Genomic DNA, 21,601 nt, shown 5'->3' with positions numbered 1-21,601 from the left:
TATTAAGCCGCTTAAGAGGTTCCGAACGAACTTAACAGGTTTGAGGACCTAAGTAAGTAAGTAGACATTAATTTTGAATGTCTTCACATTGTAGTGGAAGATATTGGGTCTGGTAAAGTCTGGTTTCCACCACATTCGTTTAGTATGGCCAGTGAAAAATTCACTGTGTTTTACAGTACGTCCAAAATTGGCCCATTTACAGTTTCGATATCTGTCAAACTATGGCGGTATTAAAAAAAAGATATTTCTTTCGCTGACAAGTTTTGAAGGAACATGAATTGTGTATATAGTTACATATAACATCTCTGGCTTAAGGAACAAGACACTGTTACCTTCTAACTTGAAGGATTTTTAAACCTAAAAGTAAGCACCTCTGGTTGTAGGAGGGATAACATTATCTACCCAGTTTAATTTACGTAAAGCATATCTAGTGAATTTACGCTGAACAGCTTCTTTTCTTTTAATACTTACTGCATATACTGGCACCAAATGCAACTAGCATATTCCAACGAAGATCTCACCAATGAGATATAAAGCATTTTTAAAGTATGCCGATCAGTAAATTCCTTTGAAATTCTCATTAGAAAACCCAGCGTTTTATTTGACTTCGAAATCATGTAGTCGTAGTGATCATCAAAAGTTAATGTTCAATATCGATAACAACGCCTAATTCCTTAAAAACCAAAACTTTATCAAGGCTTGTATTTTTAACCTTATATTCAAAGTAAAAAGGTGTTGCGTGATTTAGTATAAGACATTTGATTACACTTGGAGATATTGAGATGTAGGCAGTTATCTTGACATCACTGAAAAATGCAATTGAAGTCATCTTGCAAAAGATTGCCATCAAGGTGACAATTGATACGTTTGTAAATTTTCAATTCGTCAGCAAACAGTAAATTTTCAGAAAATTTTACACAGTCTAAAAGTTTATAAACAGATCAAATAAAAGTGGTGCGAGATGGCTTCCTTGTGGAACCCCTGAAAAGTTATGAATTCTTTTTGATGTTTTACATCCAATTTTCACGAACTGTGAACGATCTGTTAAATATTGATTTAACCATTTCAATAATTAAGAATGAAAACCAAGGTGTTCAAGTTTTTTTTAATAACACGTTATGCTGCACCCTTTCAAAAGCCTTTGAAAAGTCGGTGTTAGTGACCCCGTTCAATACCTTTCGTACATAAGTGTGAAAAAAGAGACAAGTTAGTTGTAGTTGATGTTGACTTACAAACCCGTGTTGATTGTCTGAAATCCCTTGCTTAATATTTTCATACATTTCTTTTTTGACAATGGCTTCACAAAATGTTGGAATAGTTTGAAGCTTTGAAATCGGTCTGTAGTTAAGGACACCCTGCTTCGAACATATCTAAGAACTGACCAAGACTAAGCGATAAATTCAAACATTTTAAAAAAAGTTTAGACATAGGAGCAATTTCATCACTGTTATGTTTTTTATTGCCATCCAAAGACCAAAGTTCTTCCAAAACTTCTTCTTCCGTTAATTGAATTTGACCTAAACATGTGAATCGTCCAACTACGCAAGCAATTGGCAAAATTGTGAAGAAATTTGAAGATACTGGATTGGTTACATATATTTTAAGTCCTCAGCTTCATTGTTTCGCTCGTGTCACTGAAAATATCGCTGCTGTAAGTGCAACTGTTGCCGAAGTCCCGAATGTGTCTATTCCTCGTCGTCAGGAATTAAGACTGTCTTACGGCACATTATGGCAAATTTTCATTTCTACACCTAATATCCATATTAAGTTCAGCTCACACAACTACTGAAGCCAGCTGACCATTCACAACGTCGCCGTCGTAGATACGTCGAATATGTTCTTCATCGACGAAGCACAATTTTGATTCGGTGAGTATGTTACAAATTTATCATATTTCGGGTCCTCAGAATTTTCAAGTTAGGCGTATTTGCACCTTACTATTTCGTAAACGACGATGTAATAACTGTCACCGTCAATTCGGAGCGTTGTGGTCATATGATAACCGTTTGTTTTTTGTGTCCTATTGAAGAAAATGACTTGGAGATTTATGTGGTTTCAACAAGACGGTGCCACACAACTCGATCGAACATGGCTTTATTGCAAGAGACATTTCCTGGCCGAGTAATTTCTTGTCGTGGCGATATCAACTGGCTACCAAGATCATGCGATTTGACACCGCTGTACTTATTTTTGTGGGGCAACGCGAAAGAGTGTGTTTATGCTGATAAACCTCTCAAGCACTTAAAACCAACATTTGTCAAATTATGGGTAAGATACCGCCCAATATGTGTCAAAAAGTTGTCGAAAATTACCTCAAAAGAATCGATGCTTGCAACAATTCGCGGAAAAAACCTAAACACTTAGTACCTACAATTTTTGGCTACTTCAAATAAGGGCTTATTCCACAAGCGATGGTTTACGATGCACTTACGTAGAGCTGAAAGCTGTTCAGTTTCCTCGATGCAAGTACCGCTCATGAATAGTGGCATTGGAAGAGAATAGCCTTTTTTGATAGTAGACAGCATCGAGCTTTCGAAGATTTAAACTCTACACGGTTTTTGATTACAAAATTTGATAATTCGGATATCAGATCGTAAATCGTCCAATACCAATCGAAAGGTATTTTTGGATAGAAGAGCTTGATACCAAAATCTATTAATGCCTTTGAATTATTAAGTGCAATAATCTTACTTTCTCCAAAACGATTCAAAAGGATTTAAAGAGCAAAATTTGATTTAACATTCTTATGAACTATCTATGCGAATAAGTTGATTTTAGGATGATAAAGGGTTGGGCATGAAAACCTGACACATTTTAAGGACCCCTAGCTCAGCCGCATCAAAACATTACGAGTTTGGGGTTTAAAGCAAATAAAAGTAAACAGTTGAAGGTTTTTAATCTTAATTTTTTTTAAATCACATCGTTCAAATGATGACCATTTCGTTCAATACAATTTTCGAGCCGAAATTTCGAAATTTTTGAAAAATTTGCAAGCTATATCGCTTACCGATTTCAGTCTCAATATTCGCCCTAAGTTGGTCCAAGGTGCGTGGTTTATTGATGTAGACACGTTGCTTCAGATAACCCCACAAAAAGTAGTCACAGACGGATAAATCTGGCGAACGCGGCGGCCACTGAAAGTCGGTGCTGCGAGAGACTAAATAGTCGCCGAAGTGCTTGCGTAGGAATTCCAACGTATCTCGTGAGATATGCCAGGTGGCACCATCTTGTTGGAAAAAAGTACGATTCAGTTTATGTCTCCGCTTCAACTGTGGTACCAAAACCGACCGTAGCACCTCGACATATAGCGCTCTGTATTCACGGTTTCGTTGAAGAAATAGGGGCCAACTATCCCCCCCTCTGCATCTCCGCACCAGACGGTTACGCGTTCGGAATGTAATATCGACCGTTCTGTTTATTAACGGTTTCATTCAAATAAAAATGCGCCTCATCCGTAATCATTAGGAACTCACGTAGAATTTCTTTGCTGGCTAACTTCTCTGTCATTTGCCTAGCAAACTGTAACCTCGCCGCATAATCGGTCGGTAAGAGTTCTTGTGTGATAAGAATCTTGTGTGATAAGAATCTTGTATAGATGAAAGTGCATTGCTTTCAACATCCTATTGAAAGAGCGGCGAGAAATTTTCAACGCTTGAGAATGTTTTACGGCCGAACGGAGAGGACTTTTCTGTAAAGCACTCCTAACTCAATCAACGTTTTCTGGTGTACGCACCGTGATCGGACGACCGGTTGGTTTTTTTTTATTAGCCCGGGCCGTTTCCCGAATGTTTTTAACCCATAGCCTAACCGTATTTCGCGACGCGACCGGATCACGACGATTTAATTCGTATTTTTTACAAAATTGACGAATAACAGAAATGTAACAATTTGTAATGAAAAATCCAGTCCACTTCTCCGTGTTGACACTGAACAACTAAAAAAAAGAAACCTTCAACCGTCTACTTTTCGTTTTCGCAACCACGAATATCTCGCGTCTCTGTAGGGCGGAGCCAGGGGTCCTTAAAATGTGTCAGGTTTTTATGCCCAACCCTGTATATAAAAAACTTTTGGACGTCCGAGCAAATTATAGCATTAAAGCTTGAAATAAAGGATTTTGCAATAAGGACTTCACAACTTGCTCACCCGAAGAACGTACGTAGGCGTCGATTTAAATGATCCATCAGTTTTAATTTTTGAGTCATGTTGATCTTGTATGGGTGTTAACTAAGATCTTTACGTAAAACACGCTCATATAAGGTCTGAGCCCAATTCTTGAGAACTCAGCGTGGAATTGACCGATAAGGATCCTTGGTTATGGACGCTTGAACGGCAGCGACATTTTTGATACTTCTAACCCACTGACTCACTCACACGGCAATATCACATATCGAATATGTGGACTCAAATTTGTCCCCCAAACTTGTAAATTCCTGTCTTTTAGGACGAGAAAAGAGGCCGAAAGTTGGAGTTAACGTTCTTAAAGTTCCAATTATACTGACTACGAATTTCTGTAGAATTTTATTTTATACAGAAGTTGTCCGTTCGTATATTTTACAATGATGAAAATGTTGAGTTTATTGAATTAAATGACAATGACAGTTCGATGATTAGTGAAAGGGTGTGTTCACAAATTCAATTCATAGTTGTCAAGTTTCTATTGGAAAACTCGTAATTTGTTCGTTAAGACCTGCAACTGCTATTTTCGTAGTCTTGTTTTATAGCTCGTTTCAACAGTAAAGCTCAACAAAATTATTAAACCGTTGCATTATGGAAATATCAATCAAATTAAAATAAAATAAAAATAAAAAGAAGAAGAAGAATCATATAAAATTCTGACACAAGTCGTGCGTCGCTTGTCCCCTCTCATTTTCCCACATTTTGATTTCGAATGCCAATCACGTTCAATTGATGATTGATTGAATGGTTTCTTGCGCCAAAGGCTATACATATTTTATATTTTATTTTGCTTCCGGTTATAGTTACATATTATGATGCGTAACTTGGTAGCAACAATAAATGTTTCGTTCAAATTTTTATTAGACAATAAGAATATGCCTACACTATATATAAATCTATGTATATGCATCGATTGTATTAATAACTTCCCACATGTTTTCTTAGCATTAAAAGAATCTTTTTATCGATTTTGTTTTCGAGCCAAGTATTGGTTTGGTAAAAGAAATGCAAAAAATTTCATAATACGAGTATAACTAATTCCAGTTAAATTTCTGGTAAACATTTAAGGAATAGTAATATTTTAAAAAGATTTCACGATATATTACTGAGATAGAAGACTTCACTTAATGACATTCAAAAATAGTTAATAAAAATCTGGGATAGCAGACCTTACCCAATTAGTCAAATAGCTCACACGTCACACAATTAAAGTCAGACATAGCTGAATTCAATTATCTACAGGGTGGTATGTCACTCAGTTACAGTCAAAGATCGAAGTCATCACTCAGTTACAGTTCAGGTTGGAAGACGTCACTTAATAAAAGACTGAGATCTACAAAATTATTTATGTACTGTTAAAGAAAGCCGACGTCATTTAATTACTGTCTGAGATTACAGACTTCGCTTAACTTCACCCTTAGATAACAGACATTACTAAATTACAGTCTGAGTTAGCAGTTGTTTTTCGATTTTCAGTCGGGAAAGACGCCACTTAAGTATATTCAAAGTTAACATAGGTCACTCATTTACAGTCTGGGATGGTACGTGTCACTTAAATACAGTTTGATATAAAAAAGTCAATTAATTACATCCTTACATAGCTGACGTCACCATATTACAGCATGAAAATACCATTACAGTCTGAGATAGCAGATATTACTCAATTGCAGTCGAAGATAACATATTTCACTTAATTACAGTAAAATGTATGGAGCGTTACTTAATTACAGTATTGGCCCTGCTCAAGATATACATAAATAAGAGTATTTTCAGTTAACAAAAGAGAACATCATTTTATTACAGTCTGAAATAGCAGGCTGTACTCAATTACAGTGTTAAATAGTTAATGGAACTCAATAACAGTGTGGAATAGCAGGTGTATTTAAAAACCAGTGTGCGATAGTAAGCATTATTCAATTACAGTCTAAGATGGCATATGTTTCTCAATTACAGTCGGGATACCAGATATAACTCAATTTCCCTCTGAGATAACAGACCCCACTTAATTACAGTCAAAGATTACAGGCTTCAATCTATTTCAGTCTGAGAAAGCACCCATAACTCAATTACAGTCTTGAATAGAAGATATCAAAACATTAAAGTGTGAGATAACAGAAGTCACTCAGTTGCAGTATAAGAATACAATTACAGTCTGAGATAGCAAACATTACTCAATTCTATATCGAGCGTTACTTAAGTACAGTATGGGATAGAAATAAGTTTATTTACAGTTTACGGTAGCGGACGTTATTTAAATACAGTCTGAAAAAGCAGACGTTACATAATTACAATGTGAAGTAGTAGATGCAAATAAACTACAGCCTGGGATATCCGAAACTACTAAATTACAGTCTTGGATATCAGAAGTCATTCATATACAGTCTAAGAAAACAAACCTTATTCAATTTACAGTCAAAGTTCACAGTACTTTACAGTACAGTATATAAAAAAGTCAATTAATTATAGCCTTACATAGCTGACGTCACCATATTACAGCATGAAAAACTATTACAGTCTGAGATAGCAGATATTACTCAATTTCAATCGAAGATAACATATTTCACTTAATTACAGTAAAATATATGGACATTACTTAATTACAGTATGGGCTCAGCTCAAGATATACATAAATTAGAGTATTTTCAGTTAAAAAAAGAGAACATCAATTTATTACAGTCTCAAATAGCAGGCTGTACTCAATTACAGTGTTAAAAAGTTAATGGAACTCAATTACAGTGTGGAATAGTAGGTGTATCTCAATTACAGTCTGCGATACTAAACATTATTCAATTACAATCTGAGATAGCAGATGTTTCTCAATTACAGTCGGGATATATATATACCTCAATTACCCTTTGATATAAAAGACCTCACTTAACAGTCAAAGATTACAGGCTTCAATCTATTTCAGTCTGAGATAGCACACATAACTGAATAACTTGGATAGAAGATGTCAATCAATTACAGTGTGAGATAACAGAAATCACTCAGTTACAGTAAACGAATACAATTACAGTCTGAGATAGCATACATTACTTCATTTCATATCGAGCGTTACTTAAGTACAGTATGGGATATAAATAAGTGTATTTACAGTTTACGGTAGTGGACGTTATTTAAATACAGTCTGAAAGAGCCGACGTCACTCAATTACAATGTGAAGTAGTAGATGCAAATCAACTACAGTCTGGGATATCAGAAACTACTAAATTACAGCCTTGGATATCAGAAGTCATTCACATACAGTCTGAGAAAACAAACGTTATTCAATTTACAATCAAAGGTCACAGTACTAAAATTACAGTCTTATTTCATACTGGATTTGCAGAAATATTGAAATTGTACAATAACCGTAAAATACAATGTTCTGAATAATTTCGTTTTCATTTCTTCAAAAACTAGACTTCAATTTCTTGAAATAATTTTAAGAAACTTCAAAAAACCCTTTGATGCGAACAATACAGCAAGAATTTACGACCAAAAGGTGTATTTCTATTTTTAAATTTTTGTGTGTCCAAAATGCAGTTATGTTTCTTATTAAATTATCTTCCTAAGTCAATTATTTTATTTTTTCAAGGCAGGAAATCCGTTTGGTTAATTCGTAATTCTTTTGTTTTTGTTCTTTCTTTTTCTTCAAAAAACAACACAAAAAGACGTCACACACACACATGACCTTCACTTATTTACAATCTTGACCTTAACTGTATTTATTCCTCAGGGTCATCTTTAAAAATAAAATTAACATATTTAAAAAAGGCACTTCTTCCCTTTATTTCCCCTTTATTCATACTTGTATCATACGAAGAAATGCATTGTGACATAAAACGTTGAATTCAATTAAATGAAATCGAAGGGCTCTCGCTCTCTTATCAATCTGATGATATATGGGACTCTGACGCTTTGATTTGCTTTGGTTTTTCTTTCAGAACGCGAACGCAAACGCGGACCCGACGACGACGATTCTCTCTGATACGTGATCTCTGACCTATCCTCGGCAATGATTGATTAGACATGCCTGGAATTACAGAGCTGCATCAGCTTCAGCTCCAGCTCCACACAGAACAGGCGTGACCAATAAATGATGATGCAGGAACATCAACATCTTTTTCTTGGCCATTAATCTAATCAAGCAAAATGCATGACAATGATTCCAGAGCGAGATGCCAAAGCAAAGTATTAAATACGAAAAATCTGAATTTTGAGATACTTCAAAATGAGGAAGAATAATCATCATCATAATCTGGAGCTGGAACTGGAACTTGAGCTGGACTCATCACAAGAGCGAGTAAACTGTGAAACCGTGAACGAGAGAAATTGATGATAATTGTCATCGGACAATTGAATCGTTTAAGATCACTGTAATCATGTAATTAAGGCCTCTGTACATGCGGTTGTTTTTGTAAAGATTGTATTTGTTGGATTTTGTACTTTTTCATCTTTAAGATGCTGGGATTTTCTTTTTATTCATTTCATTTGATTGTGATTGTTCTACATTAAAAAGAGGATTTTTTTTGTTTGATGCGGGGGCTTAATGTTGTTAAATTGGGACTCGTGTGGTTAGATTATGGTTTATGTAATCTTGAAGTTTTGGGCAACTTTTGAATGTGGGTTTGTGTTATTTCTTGCTTTTTTCAAGAAATGATAAATAAATAAATTTAAATAAGGGTCAAACTTTCTATTTTTGTTTAAGATTTTGTGATCGTTCCTATCGTTGATAGGAACTGCTGTTTTAAGCTTAAAGTTTTTAAAGGAACTTACAGGAGACAAGATGTAAAGTGTTTTCTAATAAGAAGTTTCATTTTGAATAGTCCGTTATTTGGACAACTATCCACTTTTGAAGTTGTTTCTTTTTTGACATTTGACAAGTAAAATGACGACTTACAGTATGTCAAGTAAGAGCGTGGTCATGTTAATTTATAAACAAAATTATTTTATGGAACTTTAATATTTATATATACATTGTACACATTACAAACAATGATGCAATTTGATCAATATGTCCAGTCACCACCGGGCGTCGACAATTGCCTGGCATCTCCGAGGCATGCTTTCTACTAATTTGACAGCGTATTCTAGTGGCAAGGATCTCCAGATCCGACGAATTTCGTAAGACAACTGCTTCAAAGTGTATGTGCGTGTTCCACGAAGCTTCTGTTAAATATACCCCACACATTTTCATAGGGTTTGCATCGGGCGATGCCAGATTGAGTCTTCCACTGAGTACAGAGCTTGCTGCGGTGTTTAAGATCGTTGTCCTCCTGCAGAATCCAATCTTCATTTTTTGTGATGAACAATCGTTTGGCAGATTTCAGTAAAGCCTTTTTGTAGATTTTTATCATTTCAAAGTGCCAAAGCCCCAAAGATACACTTTTATTCTATGTTTTACGGCCCGCTGAACAAGCCTATTGGTGGAAGTTGACCAAGCTCGAGAGAGGACAGAACATGCCAATATAGAAATCAGTAAAAATGATATTTTCAAAATCGCCGTTGATTGCGACATTTTTGGACCTTTAGGGTGGATGCAAAGGAACACAACCTCGAAGCGCGACGCGTACTTAGCACTCATGGCGTTTAACGTGATTCTCTTTTGAAAGATCAACGACAACTGAACCTTTGTTGACAATAAATCAAGGACAAAGCTTCACTCTGCCGGCTCGCGAAGGAATTTCATTAACTGTTGGTAAAGTCGACCACACCAGACTGTACATTTCCATAGCTTTAACACCATCAACTCATGAGGCTTGATTGTCTTTTTTTCCGAACGTTGTCTCGTACATTTAAGACGAGAGTTGGTATGGCTTAACAGTCTCTTCTCTTACAAATTGAATTTAAAGTTCACGATGTAGATCGTAAAAGATAAAAAAAACCTCCCAAGGGTACAAGCCAAGAAAAGAACCCTGCGGTTCTACTACGTTGTCAATGTTGAGAATATGGAAAGACCACTTTTCCAAGTTTTATAACGGCGATGACGAACAGAACTCCGCTGTAAAGGAGATAGAACCACTCAACCTAGACGACGACGCAGATCAACAATTCCGCCTTACCGACCTTGACGAAGTGAAGATAGCTTTATCTAAACTAAAGTCAAACAAAGCTGCTGGAGCTGACGGCATCGCTGCCGAACTATTCAAAGCAGCAGGCGATGACTTGGTAGGGAGCATGCATCAACTCATCTGCAAAATATGGTCGGAAGAAAGCATGCCCTATGAGTAGAATCTCAGCGTAGTGTGCCCAATACATAAGAAAGGAGACCCTCTAAACTGCGCCAACTACAGAGGCATCAGTCTCCTTAACATTGCGTATAAGATCCTCTCTGCCGTATTATGTGAACGTCTGAAGCCATTCGTCAACAACCTCATTGGTCCTTATCAGTGTGGCTTCAGACCAGGAAAGTCCACTATCGACCAAATATTCACACTACGGCAGATCTTGGAAAAAACCCAGGAGCTTCAAATCGATACCCACCATCTCTTTATCGATTTTAAAGCCGCGTATGACAGCATCTATAGGGAAGAGCTCTACCGAGCAATGTCTATTTTTGGCATCCCTGTCAAACTTATCCGTTTGTGCAGAATGACGATGGAGAATGAACGCTGCTCTATCAAGGTCGGAAAAGATCTTACCGATGCATTTGGTGTCAAAAAAGGTTTTAGACAAGGCGATGCACTGTTATGCGACTTCTTCAACATCGTTCTGGAAAGAATTGTGCAAAACTCAACCGTCAACACTAGAGGCATAATCTTCCAAAGGTCCATCCAATTACTCGGCTACGCAGATGATATTGACATAATTGGAACATCAAAGCGTGATGTCAGTGGAGCGTTTTTTGAGCATTGCGACGGAAGCGAAGAAGATGGGTTTAGTGGTCAATGAGGCCTGGACCATATCAAAGAAAGATGAGAGCGTCTTAGGATGCTTCGAGAGAAAAATTCTTCGGGTGATTTTTGGTCCCGTACGCATAGATTGAGAATGGAGGAGAAGATATAACGACGACCTGTACGGGTGGTACAGCGACACTGACCTAGTTAGCAGAATTAAAGTCCAACGGCTTAGATGCCTAGGACATCAACGCTCTAGCCCGGAAGGTCTTCAAATCCAATACCGAGGGACGCCGCAGTAGAGGAAGACCGCCACTCAGGTAGCTCACCCAGGTGGGAGAGGACCTCAACCAACTTGGCGTGCGAAACTGGAGACAGCTAGCTAGGGACCGGCAAATCAAAAGCGGCGTTCGTTATAGTGTTGAAAATTTGGAAAGAATAACTCTATCAGCTCAAGAACAAGGCTACGACTACGAGCAGTGGAATCCGCTCACACAAGAAGAAGAAAACCTGGACGACCAAGACTAGGCAAGAGTTGGAGGGAACTGGAACATATCTCCGGAAACCGTACACGATGGCGCGTAGGCGTAGTAGAAGCCCTCTACCCTTTAAGGGGTTCTCAATGGACTTAACATGTCTGAGGACCTTAGTTAGTAAGTAAGTAACTCCATCCTCTATATCTAGGTTAGATAATTGGTTCAGGAGATTCTCCTCCTCCGTTAGATGACGTTCTTGTGGATTTCTTTTTTAATAACAAATTTGATTAAAATGAAAAGAAAAAGAAAAGGAATAGAAAGGAAAGATAGGGAAAGAAAAGGAAGGAAAAGGAAATAAAATGAAAGGAAAAGAAAGGAAAGGAAAGGAAACGGTTTAAGTGGTTTTTAACCGGCGACTTTTCCTCCCGATATCTTAGTCCGAGTCCGAGTCCCGTCTGATCAGCCCCGTGCCTCCCACGAAACCATTGCTGTACAGACGAGAGCCAAACGCAATTCTCTCACCACCGGGTTTTAATTAAAAATCATCTTCAATGCTCACAATTCTTCGTTATTTCTTCATTCGGGCAGAAAACACCCAAAGTAATGCGTGATAAGATTTTTGCTGAGTTTAACTATCTTTCTCAGCTTGTCAATGAGAATACTCTAAAAACGGCCGAGGACAAAATACTCTTCACTCTGGAAAATAATAGAAACTATCAGTAATTTCCCGAATTCGGTATTTCCGAAATTCGAATTCCGAAGCCTTTGGAAAATAATCGTGCCGATTATGAAACCACAATATTTAATTTTATTGTTTTTGCCAAAAACTTTGGGGATATCATGTTGCATCTTTATCCGCACTACCATATCTTGAAATTGACAACGATTTTTTGTTCTTTTTTCAACACAAAAAAAAAATGTTTATTAAGAACTTAAATTTATTTGTTTCATTCCTACTTCTGATTCCTTGGCATTTGAACGATCAAAAGATATACGACGTCTGCACATTTCAAGTTATCAATATTTCTGCAGTTCTTGTTCAGCAGATTCCCTTATATAGTAAAAACAAAGTACTAAGTTCTGTCGGACGCGATCAGCAGTCCATTCATCGGGTTTTGTAATCGGGGTCTTTAGTACACGAATTTGATTAAAATGGTATCTATTATCTTCGAAGTTTAGAAATTTTACAGTGAAGCAATGAAAAACCACAAACCACGATAAAACATTAAAACAAATATTAAAAGGCATTAATCACAATTTTTGATAAATTATTATAAAATTACCAAAACCATTTAAAAAAAACCACACAGTGATTAAGTGAAAAATTCCAAGACTCACAGATTTATAAATACATTAATCTCAACTGTGATACAAATGCTTTAAGTTTAAAGTTTTAAACATTTAAGAAAGAATGAAAAGTGTTCATACTCTTTCCCTTATTAATCTAATTCAATCAACAATTGATTATGTTTCATTTATTTCTTCGACCTTTTCTCCATCACTTAAATAAGAAAAAAATTAATTTCGTCATCACTCGAACGTGCGTGCAATTCAATTATTCGATCAATCAAAATTAAGACTATAAACTCTTGTATGAAATTATATACTCGTACACAACATCTTGAATCTTGAAGCCTGCCTCTCTTCCGCCGGCCAGCCAGCATTGCCATCACTCGTGCACACACATTATGTGTAGGTATTTCTTCCAACATAAACAATGAAGAAGTGTATCGCAATAAAAATAAAATATCTTACACAGAGCTCAACTCATATCTCATCAATTGAAAGAAATTGATAAAACGGAAACTCAGTTCAAACAAACATCACCATGAAACCGGAAACACTTGAAGTACCTACACTACACACTGCCGCCGCCGCCTGCTGTCGCTATCATCGCAACGATGACCAAGAGCGACAATGACAACAGTGGTGGAAATAATATTAAACTGACAAACACTACGAATACGAAGAAGAAGACGAATTGTATCCCGAATCCCTGAATTAAATCAATGTCCTCATTTATGGTATCATTGAGCTTCATAGTCGTAACGTCTTCATTCAGCAGAATCAATCAAATCGATGCTGGAAATCTGCTTCCAAATTGTTCTCGGGTATCGAGTTCCACTCGAATGGGCTTGATGAAAACTGGAAAATCGAAATAAATTCATGGTGTCGTTGTTGTTGTTGTTTGGGGCGATGAAAAAAGGTCAAGAAACGGAAATTACGTCCAAAATTTGTTTGCACAAAGATTCGAATATTCTTTTCCACATGATTACACAACATTTTTCCTCAAGCCCTATACAAAAGATATCTGGTTCCGCTGATGCTGAAGCAAATGCCGATTCCGTGGTTCCACCCAAATGCATTTTTCTCTAAAATGAAATCTGACCTACATTTCCATCATCAGCATCATGAGGGCTCCACCAACAACCAGCAGCTTCATTTTCCTCATCGTTTCATTTTCGGGAAGTTTTTCTTTTTGTTCTCCAAACAATTTGTGATTTTATAAGTGGGTCAATTTGTGTTATCTGCTGCTTGGTGGAGGAATTAAAAGGAACAAATGAATTATAGGCTTCAAGGAATGCAAGAAACAAAGAGCCAGGGAAAACAACAACAACAACAAGAAAATTGGTATACAAAATTGTGATTTGAAAAAATGGGTGGCTAATGGAGAATGGTCCTATTTGTATAGGGATAACCTTGCTCTAGATATAACAAGCTGTGAAATACTTAAGCGATTTTGTTTTTTTTTTTCGTTCTTTTGTAATTTTGTTTGTTTTTGATGCAAAATTAAATTAAGTTTTGATTAAAATTCTACCCTCAACATCCGTTCATTTCATATAATATCCAAAATTAGTTGGGAAGGCATTTAATTGGCGATAAGAGACAGACGAGGAACGTGATAAATTAAAATTTGTAAACTTTTGACAGATATGACGTGTGTGTTACGTTACGAATGTAGTATATATGACAATTATTACGATATTGTGAACGGTTGATTTTGTTTTTGTGGATTATTTGAAAAGGGTGCCTCAAATTTAGATCAAAGATTTGAATTCGATCATTTCCATTTTTTGTTAATGATTGCATCGATTTCGATAGAATTTTGTTTTTGAACCGGATATTTATTTAATAATTTCTTAAATTTGAAATTTTACGTGTCACGTTATTTGTACGAGATTGATTCCTAAATTTCTAAAAAATAAATAAATTAGGTGGCGCGACAGTCTGTTAATAACTAAGGCCTAGTGACATACAACTCTCAAGCATTCCTGTTTGCGAGTAATGTTTTCAGTTTTTTAAGCCAAATCCGAATGGCTAATTTGAGAAAGAACTTTTCATGACAAGAATTACTCTTGAAGAATTTTTCAGTTCCTCGCAAGAGGCAGTACCGGTACAAAAAACTTTAAAGGGCACCAGCAGGGATTAAACCCAAGACCTCTGGCATGACAGTGCAACGCACTAACCATCATGCCTAAACTACTTAACCGATTTTAATCAAATTTGTACACCTTGTGCAGTTTGATCCAAATTAAAAGATAGGATAGCTTACATCGCAATTTATGATCGCAATAATATTTTAATGCGAATTATTTGTCTATTATTTGACAGTCACAATTCTGAGTTAGCTCCAAACGACTTTAACAGACTGTGGACTGGATTGAGTAAGTATTCAATAGATGGCGTTATGTGAAACTTCTAAATGTTTCATATGAGCTACAATTTAATAGCATAACCACCACATGTTGTTGAGGATAAGGTTAAGGTTAAAGCAGTGAATTGTACTTCTTGAATTGTTGATGTTAGTAAAACCGGCCACGTGTTACTAAGACTGAAATATAAATTAAATTCATATCATAGTGAATGTAATACAAACAAATAAGCAACGCATTAAACTGCCAGACAATTTCTGTCGTCGGGCTATTTTGGCAGCCAAAAATGTTGATGTTGACGAAAATAACTTCCAGATGTACGAAACAATAAAACGAACGATGGAAGTAGAACGATAATGACCAGTTACAGACAAAGTGGGTAATTACCCTCGAAACTGCTTACAGACAGTCGAGTACGACAGTGAGCACTGCGGACTGGCTGCTGTAATGCAGATTCCGAACGAACGCGTGGAATTGGAAGAATACGTTGCAAAGCACTCTTACAATTACAGTAAGATGCGTTGGCCTCGTTTCACCAACGCCTTAGCGAGAGAACTTCGTTCGAGTGACATAGCCCCACCAAACAACAGAAACCTGACAAATACAGAAATCGACCAACACTTACAACAGATGGACGAAACAATAAAACGAACGATGGAACAGACAATACCAAAGTACAAAAAACGGGACCAAATGGACGCATAAAGAAACGCGACTATCGACGCACTGCGAAGGCACAAGATTACAATTACAGACGACTTACAGACCCACACGATTTGGAGGTTAGGACACTGAAATCGTCAATAAAAAATGTCAATCTGTTGATTAAGGAGAACTACAGGCTATCAATTAACAAGTACTGGGACCGCAAGATCCGGTCAGTTAATTCGAGTGACCCTAGTATGTTCCCGAAAATCAACAAGATATTCAGGAAAAAGAACGACAATGACCTTCCGAGTCTGAAACTCCAAAGAACCGAAGAGAACAGGGACGTACTCATGACAGTGCAAATAGATCCAGAGGAAGCCATCTTCAACGATGACTTTTATATAATTGAAGATCCGAAGGAAAAAGTGGAGGCGGTGGGAGCTGCTTTCAGCAAGTTTACAAGGTGAATGTTAGCATTCGCCATAACTACGACCTGGAAAACAGAGCCCTACTCAATCACTTTTACCTCCGTAATGATATCACACATTGGCCATCTGAGAACCGCGGTTTCATGCGGTTCAATGACGATTCCTTGGCAAATGCCATAATCGCCGAGCAAACGGGACCAAGTCCCTTGTTAGTGACTAAGGTTGAGCTTCAGCTCATCTTCAATTCATTAAAAAATAAAAAGTCAGCAGGTGTCGATGCTATATCCAACGTTGTACTGAGACATTTACCGACGGAAGCAATTGACATTTACACCACACTCTTCAACAATGCACTGAATAATGCATACTATCCAGTGCATTGGAGGACCGCTGTGGTTCATCCTCTCCCGAAAAAGGAAAAGGACAACTCCAACCCGTCAAATCTTCGGTCGATAAGTCTTCTTCCGAGTTCGGGTTCAAGGCGGGTCATGACTCAATTCATGCTTCGTCTAAACTCGTTTCTGATATCCAAAACAACAATGCATGAATTGGAAAAGGCTTTTGACACCGTATGGTTAGAGGGTCTTTATTTAAAAATGAGCAGGCTTGGCATAAGCAAGCCATTGTTGTATATACTTTATGATATGCTTAACGGTAGAAAGTTTGTTGTCAAAAGTGGCAATGTAACTTCTACCACAACATTCTCAATTAAAAATGGTCTTCAACAGAGAGCGGTGAATTCCCCGATTCTCTTCAGCATTTACACCAGCGATCTGATAGGTAGTCTTACAAAGGCAATTGCGTACGCAGACGATCTCATTGCGTACAGAACGGCCCGAAAGGTTGAGGTTATTAGAATTCTCTTGCAGCGTGATTTCGACAAGATTCAGCGATATTGCGACGACTGGAAACTGAAAATAAATGTAAAGAAGTCAGAGACAATTCTGTTCCGAACTCCATTGGCTAGGGCCACGAGATATACGTGCAAGAATTTGCGCAAGATGGTCATCGTTGGTCTTCATGGGCAGCGATCAGCGAGCACAAGTAGAGTAAAATACTTCGGTATCTGGTTAGATTAGTACCTATTTATATTTCCACAGACATATAAATGCTGCTCTAACCAAGGCCAGAGGAGCCTTCGCTCTGACGAAACGGCTGTTTTTTAGCAATCGGCTTGACACCAGAGTGAAGGTAATTTGCTACATGGCCCTTATACGGCCGATGATCATTTATGGTTGTCATGTGTGGTTTAACGTTGCTCCTACCCAGATGGAGAAGTTTCGGGTGTCCGAGCGCACAAGGTGGAGCGGAGCTCCTTCGGTTCAGTAGGGCTGTGTCCGAGCGGGACCGAACTGATAGGGTGAAGCAGGAGAACCAGTTTTGGTGGCTTCAATCGGCACTTGATACTTGTTTAATAGTTTTAAGGTTAAGTTTTAAGTAAAATAGGCAAGGTAGCACAAAAAAAAATTACAAAAAAAAATGCTTTTATTATAATAACGTGTAACGGTACCTAGTAGAAAATCAGTTATGAAGTCATGTTTTTTTTACAAATGTCTTCAATGTAAAAACGCATGGTGCTACCCATGTCTGATGTTCTCCTAACGTTCCACTTAAATACTTTACAAAATTGTAATATGGCAAAAAAAAATGTAAGTCACAGCAAAGCGTGGCCGGGTCAGCTAATACGTTTTCTGCAGTTTTATAAAGGAATCCGCAGCTTCAGACGGGTTAAGGTAACCAGCTGCTTTTAATTGATAACCACCATCTTACTAAAGGGTGATTTTTTTGAGGTTAGGATTTTCATGCATTAGTATTTGACAGATCACGCGGGATTTCAGACATGGTGTCAAAGAGAAAGATTCTCACATTTCATCATGATTAGACTTACTAACGAGCAACGCTTGCAAATCATTGAATTTTATTACCAAAATCAGTGTTCGGTTCGAAATGTGTTTCGCGCTTTACGTCCGATTTATGGTCTACATAATCGACCAAGTGAGCAAACAATTAATGCGATTGTGACCAAGTTTCAACCAACCACACGAATGCGTACAGTGCGTACAGAAGAGAATATTGCGTCTGTTTCTGAGAGTGTTGCTGAAGACCGTGAAATGTCGATTCGTCGCCGTTCGCAGCAATTGGGTTTGTGTTATTCGACCACATGGAAGATTTTACGCAAAGATCTTGGTGTAAAACCGTATAAAATACAGCTCGTGCAAGAACTGAAGCCGAACGATCTGCCACAACGTCGAATTTTCAGTGAATGGGCCCTAGACAAGTTGGCAGAAAATCCGCTTTTTTATCGACAAATTTTGTTCAGCGATGAGGCTCATTTCTGGTTGAATGGCTACGTAAATAAGCAAAATTGCCGCATTTGGAGTGAAGAGCAACCAGAAGCCGTTCAAGAACTGCCCATGCATCCCGAAAAATGCACTGTTTGGTGTGGTTTGTACGCTGGTGGAATCATTGGACCGTATTTTTTCAAAGATGCTGTTGGACGCAACGTTACGGTGAATGGCGATCGCTATCGTTCAATGCTAACAAACTTTTTGTTGCCAAAAATGGAAGAACTGAACTTGGTTGACATGTGGTTTCAACAAGATGGCGCTACATGCCACACAGCTCGCGATTCTATGGCCATTTTGAGGGAAAACTTCGGAGAACAATTCATCTCAATGAATGGACCGGTAAGTTGGCCAATAAGATCATGCGATTTGACGCCTTTAGACTTTTTTTGTGGGGCTACGTCAAGTCTAAAGTCTACACAAATAAGCCAGCAACTATTCCAGCTTTGGAAGACAACATTTCCGAAGAAATTCGGGCTATTCCGGCCGAAATGCTCGAAAAAGTTACCCAAAATTGGACTTTCCGAATGGACCACCTAAGACGCAGCCGCGGTCAACATTTAAATGAAATTATCTTCAAAAAGTAAATGTCATGGACCAATCTAACGTTTCAAATAAAGATGAGATGAGATTTTGCAAATTTTATGCGTTTTTTTTTTTTTTAAAAAAGTTCTCAAGCTCTTAAAAAATCACCGTTTATAATAACTTTTTACCTCTGTATTCATTTTTAGTCTTTGCGTAATTTTGAGAAAGCATAATTATCTTAAATCCGGCTTAATTCGCCAACAAACATCATCTCCTTAAAGAAAATTTTCAAAAAAAGAAGAAAGTCAAGGTAATTTAATTACGATGATTATGAGTTTGCACATTTGTATCTTCTTTTCTTTTAATAGTAATTACAATTATTATAAGATTCATCCCTCTCCGAGTAAATTATACTCATGATCTGAAACTAACACCAACGCTTGGTTGCTCATTGAATATTATAAATGTAAATATTTTGTAGAGGTGCAACACAAAACCTAGTTATTTGAAGACTTAAAACAAAACAAAAACTAGGTGCATCTTTACGGACTCAAAACTTTATACACAATTCACCAGAACCACATATCATCATGTTTGGATCATGCAATGCAAGCAATAATTACTTTGAATATAATAATTATATACATTTTTATTCAGCACTATATAAAACTGAATAAATGAAATAAGTAAAAGAGAGATAAATAAATTTATAAAATTATAAAATGTAAAAGAAGAAGATTTAATAGATACTTGGAATGTTGTTCAATTTAATGAGGCTAGGCCAGGAGGTAAATGTATCCAATAGATACTTAGATCGTCTATCATTATTTTGTGTATATTCTACATCAAACATTTTATTTGCAATTAAATAGTCTGAGGGATTATGTTTCACTTTGGATACACTTTACCGATTTCTTTAAAGGGGGTCATCCCATGTGTTGGGTTCAAAAAATCTATTTTTTTTTTCATAAATTGCTAGTTTAATTTGTCTAGAATACAGTACTAAAAGGTTTTTTCAATATTCGAAGTCGTTTAAAAAGTAAGCCGCGAAGCCCATATTTATTTATTTATTTATTTATTTATTTATTGTTTTATTTATTCATTTATTTATCATCAATTAGAGATTATAATAACTCTTACAGACTATCGAAATACAAAATTTGTCTTAACATAAATTTTAGTCAATTAACCAGAAAGAATAAGCTGAGCATATTTTTAAATGCATCCCTACTCAAATGAAAATTAAAATCAATAAAATCAGATATTTGGTTAATTTCTCTGACACAGCGAGGTATTGACTCGTTAACAGCATAATTTACTCCATTAAATACCTCATGGAATAAACAACGATTTCTAAGCACTCGAGTTGGAGCATGTAAATTTATAAGAGACAATAGAAACGGGCAGTCAATATGATAGGATAAAATATCTTTAATGAACATTATAGAATATATTTTGCGGCGATTTTCTAAGGTCTGAATGCCAAGAAGTTGACACCGAGTATTATAAGGTGGCATAACATCAGCGTTTCATCTAAGTTTATAAATAACTAATCTTGTAAATTTTTTCAATTCTAACAGAATGAGTTTTGTAAAAAGGATTCCATACCACACAGCAGTACTCCAGAACTGATCTAACATAAGCATTGTAAAGCGTTTTTAAGGTGTAGGGATCAGTTAGACCTTTAGACCTTGTTAACTACGAATTCTAAATGATTACTGAAGCTGAATTTAGAGTCAAAAATCACTCCCAGATCTTTTTTGGTTGAGACTCTATCGAGAACTTTGTACTTAATATGATAATCATATACAAAAGGAGAAGATCGGCGGGAAAAAGAAAAACATTGACATTTAGAGATGTTGAGGTTTAATTTGTTGATTTTACACCAAGTTGATAAGCTTTGAAGATCTTTTTGAAGAAGCACACAGTCTACCGGATCCTTAATGCATCTCAGAAATTTGAGATAATCGGCAAACATTAAGGAAAAGGAATGTAAGAGAAAATCAGGAAGATCATTTATGAATATAAGAAACAAAAGTGGTCCAAGATGGCTACCTTGGGGAACACCCGAGGAAACATCTATTGGACTTGAGACGATCGAATCAATACGGACATATCATATAGAAGTTGATCTACCGGATACAAATCCGTGTTGAAATGGGGATATAGTCTCTTTTAATAAAAACGAAAGCTTATCGCAAACAATTTTTTCAAAAAGTTTTGGTATTACGGATAACTTGCAAATCGGGCGATAGTTGGATATGTCCTGTTTTGGACCACTTTTATGGATAGGAGTTTTGAAAGATGTTTTCCATTCGAAAAGAAATACACCTTTCTCAAGTGATCTGTTAAAAATAAAACATAGTATTCGAGACAGGGAAGGCGCACAATTCTTTAAAATAATGGGAGGAATTTCGTATGGACATTCATATATAGCATTCATGCTCGATAAAACTTTCTCAACCTCAGTTATGTTAAAACTTAACTGACCAATGTTAACCGTATTATTAGATGGTGCCAAAAAGAAAGCAT

General features: G+C 36.7%; 1 protein-coding gene across 1 annotated transcript in view; it reads right to left on the bottom strand.

The window, feature by feature from the left end:
- LOC129953636 (protein enabled) overlaps positions 1 to 21,601 on the bottom strand; it is a 184,789-nt gene that overhangs the window by 106,478 nt on the left and 56,710 nt on the right. The gene's annotated exons all lie outside the window — the stretch shown is intronic.

The sequence above is a fragment of the Eupeodes corollae genome, chromosome 1, assembly GCF_945859685.1.
Source record: "Eupeodes corollae chromosome 1, idEupCoro1.1, whole genome shotgun sequence".
Taxonomy (NCBI): domain Eukaryota; kingdom Metazoa; phylum Arthropoda; class Insecta; order Diptera; family Syrphidae; genus Eupeodes; species Eupeodes corollae.
This window is presented reverse-complemented; position numbering and strand designations above follow the sequence as displayed.